This window comes from Balaenoptera borealis, assembly GCF_965194805.1.
Source record: "Balaenoptera borealis genome assembly, chromosome: 5".
NCBI lineage: Eukaryota > Metazoa > Chordata > Mammalia > Artiodactyla > Balaenopteridae > Balaenoptera > Balaenoptera borealis.
In genome coordinates, this window is record NC_138862.1 from 74,912,573 (window position 1) to 74,928,018 (window position 15,446).

Here is a 15,446-nt window from a genome sequence, read left to right on the forward strand (position 1 = left end):
GCAGGGCAGGCTGGTAGGTAATGGAAGAGAGTTTAGGTGCAGAGGCTCTGCTGATTAAATCTCCTAGCTACCTGCTAATCCAGCCTCAGAGAGGGTCAGTCCCAGAGCTTGACCAAAGGAAACTCACTGGCCACAAGGGGTGATTTAGGTCATTTTTTAAATGAAGCTCGGGATCCAGAATTGATGGGAATTCTTGGATCTGTCATTTAAAAAATTCCCCAAACTCCCAAGAGTTGGCCAAACATCTCTCATGCAAAACTTAATGCATGCACATCAGGGCAATCGCAAGTCATCTTCCCTTTCAGGACACTCCAAGGGTCCCGCTGAGGTCCTCCTCTTATCCTGGGGTGATGGCCCCGCCCTGCCCCGCCCAGCCCCGCCCACTGCACCTGTTCCCTACCCAACCATGAGGGGGAATCAGATTTCCTCTCTGCACCCACAACACCTGCGGAGGCTTGGAATAGTATTATGTAACCATTTCATTCGCAAGGAGAGAATGCTCACCTTGTCCGCTAGCTTCGCTCTGCCAGAGAAGTTTCTGTGGGTCAATGGAAGTTTGCAGACCTGCGCCATGTGAGTATGCAAACCTCCATCATATTCATTATTTTATTCAGTTTTACAATAAACCCAAAGAGGAGGTCTATTCAATCCCCATTTTACTTATGAGGACAGTGAGGCAAAGACAGGGGAGACTCACCTAAGTGCAGAGGCAGGCTGACACCCAGCTCTCCCAGCTCCTCATTGCATGTTCTTTCTGGTCCCACTGGCCCCTTCGCAGCTTCATCCTTTCCTCCTGTCTTTGTTCCTAAACCAGTTCCTCTGCCCTCTTCAATCTACCATCTTTCGCTACCGTGGGGAAGAGAAGCCTTCTTTTAGGAGAAGAAAAGTTAAAGGAAAGTGTGACAGAACAGAAAACTATTGGAAGCCCAGGCGGCAGCAGCGGCAAATACGAACACGGGTCTTGTTCATCCTGTGAAAGCCCCAGATCGTCCAGGCTGATTCTCAGGGTCTGATTGAGAGTAAAGCCAAGGTCCTCCTGATGGCTGTGAATGGTCACGCTGCTCAAGGCTTAACAGAGGTCGGCTAATGAGGCTCCATGATGCAACTGAAGAAGAGGATACAGATGGTCAGGTCTGCCCTGGGCCCGCAGTGCCCACCCCGAGGCCACACAAGAGCTTTAGAGCCCTTGAGCTGTACTTTGAAGAAGGGCAGGGGAGCTGCCAGACGAAGGAGGCAAAGTCATGGACCGCCGTCGCCATGGCAGCCTCACTCAGCAACATCGTTTATAATAGAGAGAGAGAGAGAGAAAGGGAACACCAGCCCCCAGGCGGTCCCCATGCTTACACCGGGCCCGCCGGGCTCAGGCCCTCGGCATCTAGGAAAGCGAGGCGAGGCTGGTGTGGGCATCCCCCCCCCTGCTAGCTGGGACTCTACTCTGCAGCCTCCACCCTGGCATTGCTCTGGAGGGTGCCCACTGCCCAAGGTGGACCAGAGGTCATGTGGGGGATGTGGCCTCAACCAGCACCAAGGGACCCTGGGTAAGGAGGCGCCCCTGAGGGTGCCACCTTACACTGTGGCTGATGGGGACCCCAAATGGGACCTGTTCTCCTCTGGAGAATTTCTCAAGTGGCTGAAAGCCCTGGGCCAGCCTGAGAACGGGCAAAGTACCTGCCCAGCAGGCTAAACTTCCCAACTTAAAATATCAGCACACTGGACAACCTAAGAGTCTGAGGTGGGAGCTGGAAGCTCCCCCAGGTAAACTCCTCCTGGGCTGAGAAGGTGCAGGAGAGGATTCCAATCCAGCTTCCTTCTAAGTAGGGTTTCTCTTGGGGCCTTCGTTTCCGCATCTGCAGAATAAGGGACGGAAGGAACTTTCCAGTCTCTCCAGTTCTGCTCTCCTATGATTCTGGAAACCCCACACCTTCACTTCTGAAAGGCTATGTCCGTTCCCAGACGCAGTAGCTCCCGGTGGACACACACGAGATTTTACCACAGAGAGAGGCCACTGCTTACCAAGGGTTTCTCAGCATCAAAAATAAGAAAATATTCTGTCTATCTGTGACAGCCCCAAATTCAGCTACATTCAGTTACATGGTTATTTAATATAATAATATAGGTAAGAGTTCTTACCTCTTTCCTTAAATTCATCCAAAGCTTTGCCTGGAGCACCCCCATAGATTGCTCCAGGTCTGAAAGCTCCCATTTTAGGTTCTGGTGCCAGGTTTCACGGTTACCCAGAGTCCAGCATCTGAGGAATATCTTTTTTGTTTTTTGTTATTTTGTAAAGGATCTTCATAAACGTTTCCCCCCCCCCCCTTTTTTTAAATTGAAGTATAATTTACAATGTTGTGTTAGTTTCAAGTGTATGACAAAGTGATTCAGATATATAATTTTTCAGATTCTTTTCCATTATAGGCAATTACAAGATATTGAGTATGGTTCCCTGTGCTGTACAGTAGGTCCTTGTTTTTTATCTATTTTAAATACAGTAGTGTGTATCTGTTAATTCCAAACTCCTAACTTATGAAGATAAATTAGGATCTTCATAAACTTTAAAAAATACATGAGAAGATGCATAGGTAAGCATACACATCTCTTCAGCAAAATGCGTCCAGTACCCTCAGCGCAGGCCCTGCCCTGGGTGCCAGGCTGCAGTCTCACGGGGGATGCAGACAAGACACACAAACAGAAAGCGACGTCAGGACGCGCCCCGTGCCTTGACCTTTGGGCATTCGGGATCACATTTGAACACAGGAGACATAGGCTGAAAGTAGGAAACTCATACGCCCTGTTCACAGGGCTGGGGGGCAGGTCACAGAGACCCTGCTGGCAGGCAGGAGAGTCTCCCCTCCCACTGACCCGCCTGGCCCCTCGCTCACTGCTCTGATCACGTGCAGCTCCCTGGGGACCCCATTGTCTGCGCGGATGAGCTGGGGTTCATTTGGGAAACCCGTCCCTGGGAATGGAAAGGGAGACTTCAACCGTGGCGTTGGACTTTTGTGCTAATACAACTGTGTTTTGTTTGGGAGTTTTATCTTTTTTCAAATAACCCCACACAGAGGACCCTAAGAAGGTCCCCAGGCCACGACAGACAGATGCATCGTTTCTTTTTATTCCATCAGTCGGGGAAAAAAGTGAGAAAGAGGAAAGAAAGGGAAGAAAGGAGAAAGAAGCCCCCGAGAGCGCCTCCCGTGTCCTTCCCATCAGCCACGTGGGTTTGCACAATTAAATCTCAATATCTCCTTCCAGGGCTTTGTCCCCTGACTGCCTGTGAGGACGGTCACTGTGGCACTCAGAGTGACTCCCCTCTCCACACTGCAGGTCTCTCTCCAGCTGCTCCTTCCGGCCGCACCCAGCCAGATGGGCTCCTCTGGAGGAGTGGGTGGCGCTCCCGGCAACAGGGGCGTCCACGCCAGACACAAGCAGCCCGCCAGTGCCTGGAGAATGCAGAAAGCAGGCCGCTGGCGTTGCTGGCCTTTTATGTGGCTGCAAAGAGGGTTCATTCCGAGTGTAGGCCAGTTTATAGCAGGAGCAAGGAAATGGTTTGTTTGGGGATTTTTCCTATTAGGGATCCATCAGGGATCATGTGCATTCAAAATCATCTAGTATTTTCTGTTTTAAAAAATCCTAAACTCTCCATTTATCTGATAATAAAATTAAAGGCATGAAACTTAATACAAGATGTCTATTTTAAATCTGAAGCTATGGGATCAAACGGGACTTAGGCCTAGTTTGGAAAGAAAGAAAATTCAGTTAGAAGGAGTGCAGAGAGTTAGAAGGAAGAGAGCGACAGGCTTCTCTGGAACGGGTCCCCCACTTCCCCCCTCCACCTCCATCCATCCTATCCTCATCCTTTCTTTTGCTCCTTCTGCCCCTTCCTTGAATCTGTGGTTCCCTCCCTCAGCTCTCGGGAGTCCCACTGCCTCCACAGAGCATTTTGGGGTTCTGTCCCTGCCCCTCTGACGGCTGCCTCAGCATTACGGCAGCCCTGGTCCATATCTGCCAATGCCGTGTTATCCCTTCTCTTCTCACGGAGCCGACTTGCCTACGTGGCTTACCCACCAAAGACCAGGACCGCTTGCTCCTTGAAGGCAGGGGTGGGATTTGAGTTGCCCCTAAAATCCCCCTACCACCACTGGCCTGCCGCATAATAGGTATCCAACATGTCTGAGCAGAACTGCAGGTGACAGAAGGTGACGCTGAGTCTCCAGCAGGCTTAGCCCGGCTGGTGGCCACCCCTGCCTTCACCAGGATACCAGCCGTGCTGACTGGAAGGTTCTTCTGCCAACTTGTTCAATCAACATGTATTCATTACACCAATCTCCCAATGAAAAAGAGCTCATTTGGGCTTAAATTTAACATGGGGGGGTGGGGAGTGGGGAACATGGGATGTGAGTTCACAGACTTTGAATTTGCATTTTAACTGGGCCAGGTCACATTAGCTCTCGATATTATTTCCTCCTCTGTAAAATGGGCATAATAATAGTCATACCATCCACCCCGCCTTCTTCTCCGAGTGTTTGTGAAGAGAATGTCTGTGAAGAGCACTTTGTAAGAGCATTTATCATACAAACGACTGCAAAGCAAGCTTTCCTGTGCCGGGAAATGTTATTCCTTAAGCCATTGCTCTCACTACTTAGAAATGGGTTTGAGAATTAACAAAATTAAAGACTGTTTTTTTTAAGAAAAAGAATCTATGTATAAAATTATGGTCGCCCTGCTGCCAGAAGTGGGGTGGGAGGACATTAGGGAAGGGACCTGGGTAGGTCTGAATGTGAAACGGTGACCGGTTTTCCTGGAGCCAAGAGGACGTGCAAGGTACGTTTGGACATGAAGGCTGGGGCTGTAGAGGCCCACATGCACGTTAGTGGCTCCCTAACGCTTGAGGATCTTTGAGCCATGAAGCGGGGTGCAGTGAGCTCCAAGTGTGGTCAGCGTGGCAGGGCGCGTTGGACGGGGAAGGGAGATGCTGGAGAGAGGCAGACTCAGACCCACACTGCAGGAAGGGGACTCTGCAGGTCACTGCCTGGGTGGGGGGAGGGGGAGGGGGAAGCCCCCAGGACACCAAGGCTGGGTCATCTGTCATCCCAGGGCACCCCCATCCGTGCAAGGCATTGTAGCTGTCTGTGGCTTGTCCATCTCCCACACTGGCCTATACCTTCCTTGAAACAGGTGTCATAGCAATATCTTGTGCCCAGCATCTGGCCCATGGAAGGTGCTAATACATATGTGTGTGGAATGAATGAGAGTGACTCACTTTTATGTCCTTAGTGAAGCTAGGACTCCTGCTTTGTGAGGGAGCTACATTTTCAGTAACATGGCCCCCTGGACCTTCCCCCTCCCCACCAGGATGGATAAGGCTCTGGGAAACTTCCAGCTGCCTCTCTTCAGACTTTGCCTTGGCCCTTCCCATCTGATGTAGGTCCCCTGGGACCACGAGACCAGCCAGGACCGAAAGCCTGCCAATCACTGAAGCCATCGTGGCCAGATTTGTCGAGTATCTGCTCTGTGCTAGGCCTTGGGGGAATGACATGCATCATCTCATTTAATTCCACTCCATCTTTATCACAATCCTTTAAAAGCATTATAATCCCATTTATTAAATGTAGGAGCTGGGGCTCAAAAAGTTCAGTGACTTGCCCAAAACCACACAACGAGATCCAACGCACCCAAAGTACTATGCTGTGAACTCCTTAAGGTGGGATTGCATTCTATTCGCTATCATATCCTCCACATCCTGCCCACACTGCAATTTTGAGTATTTGTTGAATGAACGACTGGGACAAGATTCTTCTGATTCCAAAGCTCAAATGCACTCTGAGCCTCCACTGCCTCATCCAGAAATAACATGAAACAGATGGGCTTGGTGTGAAGTTAAAATGTTTGGTAAACATAGGGGTATGGAAGCCACCTGCCTTCCAGAATTCCCCAAATCCCAGACTGCAGACAATGCTTGCAGATCTCCTTTTTTTTTTTTTTTTAATTAATTAATTAATTAATTAATTAATTAATTATTTTTGGCTGTGTTGGGTCTTCGTTTCTGTGCGAGGGCTTTCTCCAGTTGCGGCAAGCGGGGGCCACTCTTCATCGCGGTGCGCAGGCCTCTCACTATTGCGGCCTCTCTTGTTGCAGAGCACAGGCTCCAGACGCGCAGGCTCAGTAGTTGTGGCTCACGGGCCCAGTTGCTCCGCGGCATGTGGGATCTTCCCAGACCAGGGCTCGAACCCGTGTCCCCTGCATTAGCAGGCAGACTCTCAACCACTGCACCACCAGGGAAGCCCTGCAGATCTCCTTTTGAAGAGGTTTGGGCTTCAGAGCTCAGCTCATTTCCCATTGGCTCTTATTTGTGGGTCTGATCTGATTCTCAAAACTGGCACTGTCAGCTGCCACCAGGCAAACGGGCAAATCTTCCAGGAGAAGCTAAACAAACTCCCTTTATTTCCACCACATCTGAAACCTGCTAGCTAGTCCTGGCCACCACCCCATCCTGACCACACCTCCCAGCTCCCTCATGGCCCTTTGTCAGGGAACTCGGAGGAACTGAAAGGTTAACCGAAAGGGGACCGTCTTTGTTGCCCGAACAAACTAGTGGTGGGGTTGCCTTCTCAGCCTTCCTGGCTGAAGTTTCAGCTGCTGCGACCACACAGAGCAAGCCTTGTTCTTTTGTGAAAGTTCTAGTCCCAGTTTTGTTCCAGGGTTGTGGAGACTTCGGCAGGGCCTTTGTGGCCAAAGAATCTTCCTGGACAATAAGGCCACCTCCTCCAAAGAACCTGTTCCGCCCTGGAGGGAGAGCCGAGGCTCACAGACTGCCTGGCGGCCCAGCACTTGTAGATGTGGAAAGTTCCATGAGGCCTGGGAGAAAAGGAGAGCTTGGGCCTCCACACTGCCAGGCCCCTCGTAGGCCAAGTCACAGCCCAGAGAGAAGGGTACCTCCAGGCCTCACCAGGTAGGGTCAGCATCAGCCACACCCACTTGGGGACAAGACGGGAGACCTAGACTCAGCTGAATTGTCTCTCTCAGAAGCTGGCTTTTCCTGCCTGGTATAGCTGGTGTCCCCTCTTGATCTAGGGTGCCAAGACTCTTCAAGACCAAACACAGAAAATTCAGAAAAAAGAAAATTCAGTTGGGGGAAGGTAAGCGTGGAAAAAGGGTGAAACTCTATTGAGTATTTACCAAATGCCAGGTGCTGTGGGAAGCACTTTTTTTTTTTTAAATAGACATACCATAGCCATTTATTAAAAGGCATAATATAGAAATGATGTCAAATGATCACAAATGGATAGACAGGTTTAATGCACTATCAAGATATAATAACAATTAGTATTTATTAAGCACCTACTATGTCCCAGGTATTCTGTTAAGCAATTTATCTGTATTGTTTCATTCCATGTTCATAATCATCTTTTAAGGAAGGTAGGAATATTATCATTCTCATTTTGCAGATGAGAATTTGAGGTTCAGAGAGGTTAAGCAACCTGCCAAAGTTCCCACAGCCTGTAAGTGGTGAGCTAGGATTTAAATGTAGGATTTGAATCCACATCTGTGCAATGGAGAAGCCTCTATTCTTTGTTTCTTTATTGAGGTATAACCGACATACAATATACTGCACATATTTAAACGGTACAAGTGGTAAGTCTCTGCGTATGTGAAACCATCACCAAAATCAAGATAGTCAACATACTCATCGGCCCAAAAGTTCCCTTGCGCCCTTTATAATACCTTCATCCTGTCCCCAGCCACCCACAGATCTTCTATCACATTAATTTGCAATTCCTAGAATGTGATTCCTAGCATCATACAATATGTCCTCTTTTAATTTTTTTTTTAATCTGGCTTCTTTCACTTAGCATCAGCATTCTGAGATTCACCCGTGTTGCATGCATGTCCATTCTTTTTAATTGCAGAGTTGTATTCTATTGTGTGGATATACCAGAGTGTGCTTATCCATTTCTCTGTTGGTAGACATTTGAGTGATATCCAGTTTCTGGCTGTTAGAAATAAAGCCACTAAGAACATCTGTGTACAAATATTTGTTTAGACACAGGCTTTCATTTCTCTTGGGTAGACACCTAGGAATGGGATGGCTAAATCATATGGTGGGCTATATATTTAACTTTTTAAGAAACTGCCAACTGTTTTCCAAAGTGGTTGTATCATTTTACATTTCCACCAATAATGTAAGAAGGTTTCAATTGCTCTAGATACTTGTCAACACTTGGCATGGTCAGTTTTCAACTTTAGTCATTCTAATAGGTGTATATTTGTACCTCATATTTTCATGTGCTTATTTGCCATCCTACATCTTCTTCGGTGAAATGTCTATTCAAATATGTTGCCCGTATTTTTAATTGGGTTATTTGAGTCTTATGATTGACCTTTGAGAGTTCTTAATATTTTCTGAGTACAAGTCTTTTTTCAGATCCATGAATATTTTCTCCAGTCTGTGGCTTGTCTTTTCATTCCCTTAACAGTGTCTTTTATAGAACATAAGTTTTTAATTTTGATGATGTCCTATTTATCAATTTCTTCTTTTATGGATGGTGCTTTAGTTGTGTTTGCCTAACTTGAGCTTGCAACACTTCTCTCCAATGTTTTCTTCTAGAAGTTTTATAGTTACAGTTTCTACATTTAGGTCTATAATCCATTTCATGATAATTTATGTTTATCATGAGTTGAAGATTTCTTTTGCATATCCAATTGTTTCAGCACCATTTGTTGAAAAAAATCCTTTCTTTATTGAATAATATTTGAAATTTTGTCAAAAATCAGGTGTCCATATGTGCATGGGTTTATTTCTGTACTCTCTATTCTGTTCCACTGATATATTTGTCTGTCTTTATGCCACTATCACAGTGTCCTTATTAATCTACCTTTACAGTAAGTTTTGAAATCAAGTATTGTTAATCTTGTTCTGGTTTATTTTATTTTGCAAAGCTGTTTTGGTTTTCTAGGTCCTTTGAATTACTGCCATGTGGATTTTAGAATCAGTTTGTCAATTTCTACTAAAAAAATGTGCTGGGATATTGATGAAACTATCCTTACTTACATGCTGATCACAGTTTTTAAACTCTTTTTATTTATTTATTTTTGGCCGCATTGGATCTTTGTTGCTGTGCATGAGCTTTCTCGCCTTTCTCTCTAGGCGAGTGGGGGCTGCTCTTCATTGCGGTGCACGGGCTTCTCATTGCAGTGGCTTCTCTTGTTGTGGAGCATGGGCTCTAGGCACATGGGCTTCAGTAGTTGTGGTGTGCAGGCTCAGTAGTTGTGGTGCATGGGGTTAGTTGCTCTGTGGCATGTGGGATGTTCCCAGACCAGGGATTGAACCCATTTCCCCTGCATTGGCAGGTGGATTCTTAACCACTGCACCACCAGGGACGTCCCCCTAATCACATTTAAATTTTACCAAAAATCTTTGAGTTATGGCATTATTCTTAGTATTTTATAGATGAAGAAACCAAGACTCATATAGGTTATAGAATCTCATTAGTGACAGAGTAAAAATTTGAACCCAAGTCTGCTGTAATTCTTGCTACCACTCTACCACAGTGCTTGAAGGAGCTAGCTGGGTCATATGTGTCCCAGCTCTCAGCTGGCACTCCCCATTGGAACAGTTTTGGATTGTATTTAATACCTGAAGCCATCATTTGCCGTTTACTTGATTGCAAAATAGACCTTCAAAAACATATTCTTCATGCTCTCTCTGGTCCTCTCTTCATCCTCATTTCTTCTGTGAATGGGGGAAAATGCACACTCTCATCTATGGGTATAATACCTTCCCTCTAAGTCTCGCTAACTGTTATTATAATGAGAACTTACCAGACTTGTTTACAAATGTTCAAATATTCATCTCCTTAAAAAGCATGTCACTCTTCTGTTGAAAAACAATTGATGACTCCTCAGTGTTACTGAAATTAAGTTGACTCTTGGAGCATATTGAGAGTAGAAAGAGACCTCAGAGATCATGTATACCAAACAGTGGTGAAGCAATATTCAACTCTGTTATTTCATATGTGAGAGCTGATTACCAAGGAGAGGAAGGGACATCTTGAAGCAATGAATCTGTAACACCACCTCTAACAGATTTTCTGGGTTTGATTTTTTTTGGTTTTGAGCTCTATCTCAGGATTTTTATTTCAGTCTGGTCTAATGTTTTTGCCTCTAAAAATGTAAAAGACTCGCTGTGACATTCAAGGCTCTCCTTAATTGCATTCCAGCTCATGCCCTGTCCTTTTACCATACTCCACTCAAATTGTGCCCACACCAGCAGAGCCCTTCTTCATCTCTGTGCTTTGTTTCTGCTGTCCTCAGCTAGTGATGAACTCTTTTTTTCTATCTGCATCTATTTCTTCTGAAATACCTTCACTCCCCATCATTTGAGGCTGAACTCAAATGCCACCTCTTCCATGAAACCTTCTCTGATTCCCCCAGCTGCATGCATAGGTTCTCCACCACCACCCCAAGTTCTCATTCCCCTGGGTCTGAGATGAAAAATACCCTGTGTGGGATTAACAGCAGATAGGTAACTACAGAAGAGAAGATCAGTGAATTTGATGACATAGCAACAGAAACACAAAATGAAAGCCAAAGAGATAAAGAGAGAACAGGAAAAAAAATGAACAGACCATCAGTAACCTGTGGGACAGCTCCAAGTGACCTAATGCATGTGTAATGGGGATCACAGACGAGGAGCACAATATTGAAGAAATAATGGCTGAAGTTTTTCTAAACTTAATTAAAACAAACAAGCAAACTGTATACTCACAGATACAAGAAGGTTGACAACCCCCCAAACACAAGAAACAGGAAGGAAAGTACAAGGCATATCCCAATCAAATTGTTTAAAACCAGTGGTAGAAAGAAAATTTTAAAAGCAATTAGAGAAAAGAGACACAGCATGTACAAAGGAACAAAGAGTAGAATCATAACAGATTTCACACTGAAAACACCACCGCTCAGAAGATAGTGGAGAAGCATCTTTAAAGTTCTGAAAAGGAAAACCAACTTAGGAATTCATTGCCCAGCAGAAAAAATACTTTGAATATGAAGGTGAAATAAAGACTTCTTCAGACATATAAAAGCTGGAAGACTTACTTCACTTAGTATGTTAATCTCTAGGTCCATCCGTGTTGCTGTAAATGGCATTATTTCATTCTTTTTTTTTTTTTTTTTTTTGGCTGCACCAGGAGGCTTGTGAGATCTTAGTTCCCCAACCAGGGATCAAATCCGGGCCCTCAGCAGTGAAAGGACTGAGTCCCAGCCACTGGACCGCCAGGGAATTCCCATATTTAATTTATTTTTTATGGCTGAGTAATATTCCATTATATATATATATATATATCTCACATCTTCTTTATCCATTCATCTGTCAAAGGACACGCAGGTTGCTTCCATGTCTTGGCTATTATAAACAGCACTGCTATGAACATCGGGTGCATGTATCTTTTCAAATTAGAGTTTTTGTCTTTTCTGGATATATGCCCAGGAGTGGGATTCCTGGATCACATGGTGACTCTATTTTTAGTTTTTTAAATGAACCTCCATACCATACAATATCAATTATATGTGGAATCTAAAAAAAATGTTACAAATGAACTTATTTACAAAATGGAAACAGCCCTGAGCCCCGGGGGGCGAGCTTGTGCGGCGCGAGGTGGCAACCTGTGGGATATCCGCGCGGGCTTGAGCCATGCTGAAAGTGGCCGGCCACCTCAGGCCCGGGCCGTCCTGCAGCAGTGCCTGCACGCCCAGCTGCAAGTACGCCCCGCCGAGGGGGACGCCGCGGCCCAGTGGGTGGAGGTCCAGAGAGGATTAGTGATCTACGTGTGATTTTTCAAGGGAGCTGATAAAGAGCTTCTTCCCAAAATGGTTAATACACTGTTAAATGTGAAATTAAGTGAAACAGAAAATGGCAAGCACATCTCTATATTGGATCTATCTGGCAACATTCTTACCATCCCTCAAGCCACCCTTGGGGGGAGAGTAAAAGGAAGAAGCATGCAGTATCACTCTAACTCTGGAAAAGAAGAGGGGTTAGAACTTTATTCCCAATTTGTGACTCTCTGTAAAAAAGAATTAGCTGCTAACAGCAAGTGTGCCGAAGCTGGGGGTGGTGATGGAACATGGCACTTATGGCAACAGGCAGGTGTTAAAGTTCGACACCAATGGACCATACACACACCTAACTGAGTTTTGAAAAATTAAAAGTTTCTACAGTTGTAATTAGATTCTCTTCCCCTTCTTCTTGAGTACACTAATCTGCAGGATTTTTAGACAAGAAAATCCTGGGTCCCATCCATAACTCTGCAGCCGGCTAATTGGATGGCGTTGCCACGTCACCTAAACTCTGGATCTCAGTCACCTTCCATCCTGCTTTCCCCTAAACTCGCACTCAAAAATTTGAAAAATGCCTTCTATTCACTTTATGGTCATTGATAAGAACATGGAAATGTTCCTAGAGAGCTGTATTTAAGCATTTTACAATTAAGCATTCTGGGTAATCAAGAAAAATATATTTCTTATACCCTCAAATGTATGTAGTATGTAAAAAAAAATCACTATTTGGGTTAAAACTAGGTAAAACCCAGCACAAACTGATTATTATTTTGTCAATTTTGTTTTAGTATTTCAGATTTCCATATTTTGAATGAAAGGATATGCAATTTACTATTCCTTCTAATCATATCTATGAAAATGTAATACAGAAATGTTATTGTGCATTTTAATATTACCCTCCAAGGACATCCAAGTGCTTTAAATTATTTTCAGAATCTTTAGTTGATATAGGAACAAGGTATGGGGGACTAAAAGTTGTTTTTATTTAATATACTAATGGCTTAATATTCTGTTTCTCAGTTTTTTACAAAAATAATGTGTGTTGCATTTTCTGTCTTTGGTTTTTAAAAGTTACTGTTTCATTAAATTAGTGTTCATAAATCTTTTAGGAAGTTCCTCTCTTGTCGGTTTAGATTGCTATAAAAGGAATAAAAAGGGATGCTTTCTACCAGAAAAACAAACAAACAACACAAAACAAAATGGAAACAGACTCACAGACGTAGAAAACAAATTTATGGTTACCAAAGGGGCAGGGCGTGGGGAGGGATAAATTAGGAGTTTGGGATTAACAGATACACATGACTATATATAAAATAGATTAAAAAACAAGGACCTACTGTATAGCACAGGGAACTATATATTCAATATCTTGTAACAACCTATAATGGAAAAGAATCTAAAAAGGAATATATATATATATATATATATATATATATATATATATATATATATATATATATGAATCACTTTGCTGTACACCTGAAACTAACACAACACCGTAAATCAACTATACTTCAGTAAACTAAATAAATAAAAAGCTGAAAGAGCTCAGCAGCAGCAGGCCTATACTATAAGAAATAGCAACAGAAATCCATTAAAAATTATACCAGATGGAAATCTGGATCTATGGAAAGGACTGGAGAGTACCAGGAATGGTAACTACATGAGTAAGTGTATATGATCTTTTTTATTACAAGTCCCTTTCAAAGATCATTTTTAAAAATGTAATTGCCTGTTTAAAGCAAAAATAATAGCAATGTATTGGGGACTTTATAACAGGTTGAAGTAAAATGTATGACATCAATACACTGTAAAGTTTCTTAGCCATTATCACAATTAAGAGCTTATTACGCCAAAGGTGAAATATGACAGTTCACTTTTTGAAGTATATCCTTCCGTGCAGCTGAAATGCCACCTCCTCCAAAAAGGCCACCTAGGTTGATGGGCTTTCTTTGGCCTGTCTTCCCACAGCACTCCATGCCCCTTTTAGGAGTGCTCGTTCTCTAAAGTTATTGTCTGTGATTCAGCATTATTACTCTCCTTCTCATGTTCAATCCCTACCAAACTGTTTGTAGAAAAGCTTGAGCCTCCTAGATCTCTCTGAGTTCCAAAGAACAAATTTAATCAGAGAAGTGAGGAAATGCAAAAGCAAAGGAAAACAGTCAAGCAAGACAAATAATAATAGTTTAGCCATAAAACAAAGTCAAGGACCTTTAGTTCCTCCTCAAGGGCTATAGGTAATATCCTGAGCCGTATTCTTGAGTTGTTTTGCAGATACTAAAACCCCCAACAGAGCAAGAGGGAGGGGATATGGGGATATATGTATACGTATAGCTGATTCACTTTGTTATACAGCAGAAACTAACACAACATTGTAAAGCAATTGTACTCCAAAAAAGATGTTAATAAAAACAAAATAAAATAAAACCCCCAGCAGGTGGAAGAAGTTAACTATGCTGACCACAGGCATGCGGACATCAGAACCAGGTTGATGATGTTAAGTCCAGAAATACCATGCTGTTATCTCACCACCAACCAATCAGAAGAATGTCCACGAGCTGATCATGCACCCTACAACCCTCACCCCTAATGTTGCCTTTAAAAACCCTCTCTGAAAGCTATCGGGGAGCTCAGGTCTTCTGAGCATGAGCTGCCTGTTCTTGATTGGGACCCTGCAATAAATGCTGTACTTTCCTTCACCACAACCCAGTGTAAGCAGACTGGGTTGCTGCACATCAGGCGGGCAGACTCAAGTTTGGTTCTTCACCTGTGAGGGAAGAAGTTGAAACCCCAGCTCTGGCATGCTTTCTGTAAACCATTTCCACTCCCTGCCACCCTATCCCACCACTACCACTCCACACACACACACAGAAAAGGCTTTAGGAATGCGAAAAGGAGTGGGATATCTATCACTCAGCAGAGTGTAGTTAGAGGGAAGTTTCCAGCCTCCCTCTCTCCATCTGCCTGGGACAGTTTTCAGATAGGAGAACGGACCAGATTCAGGACAGGACCGAATCAGGTGTATTCCAGTGGTGTGGAGAGAATCCTGAACTGACCTGTCTTCTGATGTTTCTGGAGGGCGGCATGGAAGGTACAGTGCGGCATGATGGGCAGGGCAGCGCCTCCTTCTTAGAACATACTCCCAAGCCTGTGCATGGACATGGGCTTATAGTCCTCCTGTGCGCAGCCCATCCGCCCCCATAGTGGAGCCCGGGACCACACGCTGGCACTGGAAGGGCCCCACGAGACTCAGACCAACTCTGTCCTTTGGCAAGGCCAACCTGATACCAGAGCACTGAGGGGCTTGCCCAAGCAAGGGTGGAGGGGAGATCAGCGTGAGCGCTGCATTGTAACCACGCCTTGCTGGACAAACACACAGTACCTTGGCTTCAAATGCCAAGGGAAAGTTTCAAATGCAAAAGGCTTAAAACAGGGGAAAGTAATTTACGTTAGAAGTCCGAATAGGAGAGTGGTCACTGTTGCAGGAGGTGCTCCTGGGAGGGAGCACAGGGGGGCTGTGGGATGCCGGAAACGTTCAGCTTCTTGACCTGATGGATACGAGGGTGTGGCAGTTTCCATCAAGCTGGGCAGGTGACACGTGTACGTTACATTTC

The 15,446-nt window shown here is 44.6% G+C and overlaps 1 pseudogene across 1 annotated transcript; it reads left to right on the forward strand.

The window, feature by feature from the left end:
* The first annotated feature begins 3,433 nt into the window (after window positions 1-3,433).
* Window positions 3,434-13,020, forward strand: LOC309629352 (D-aminoacyl-tRNA deacylase 2 pseudogene; annotated as a pseudogene). The gene has a single exon. The product of its transcript is annotated as a D-aminoacyl-tRNA deacylase 2 pseudogene (transcript).
* The last annotated feature ends 2,426 nt before the right edge of the window (window positions 13,021-15,446 follow it).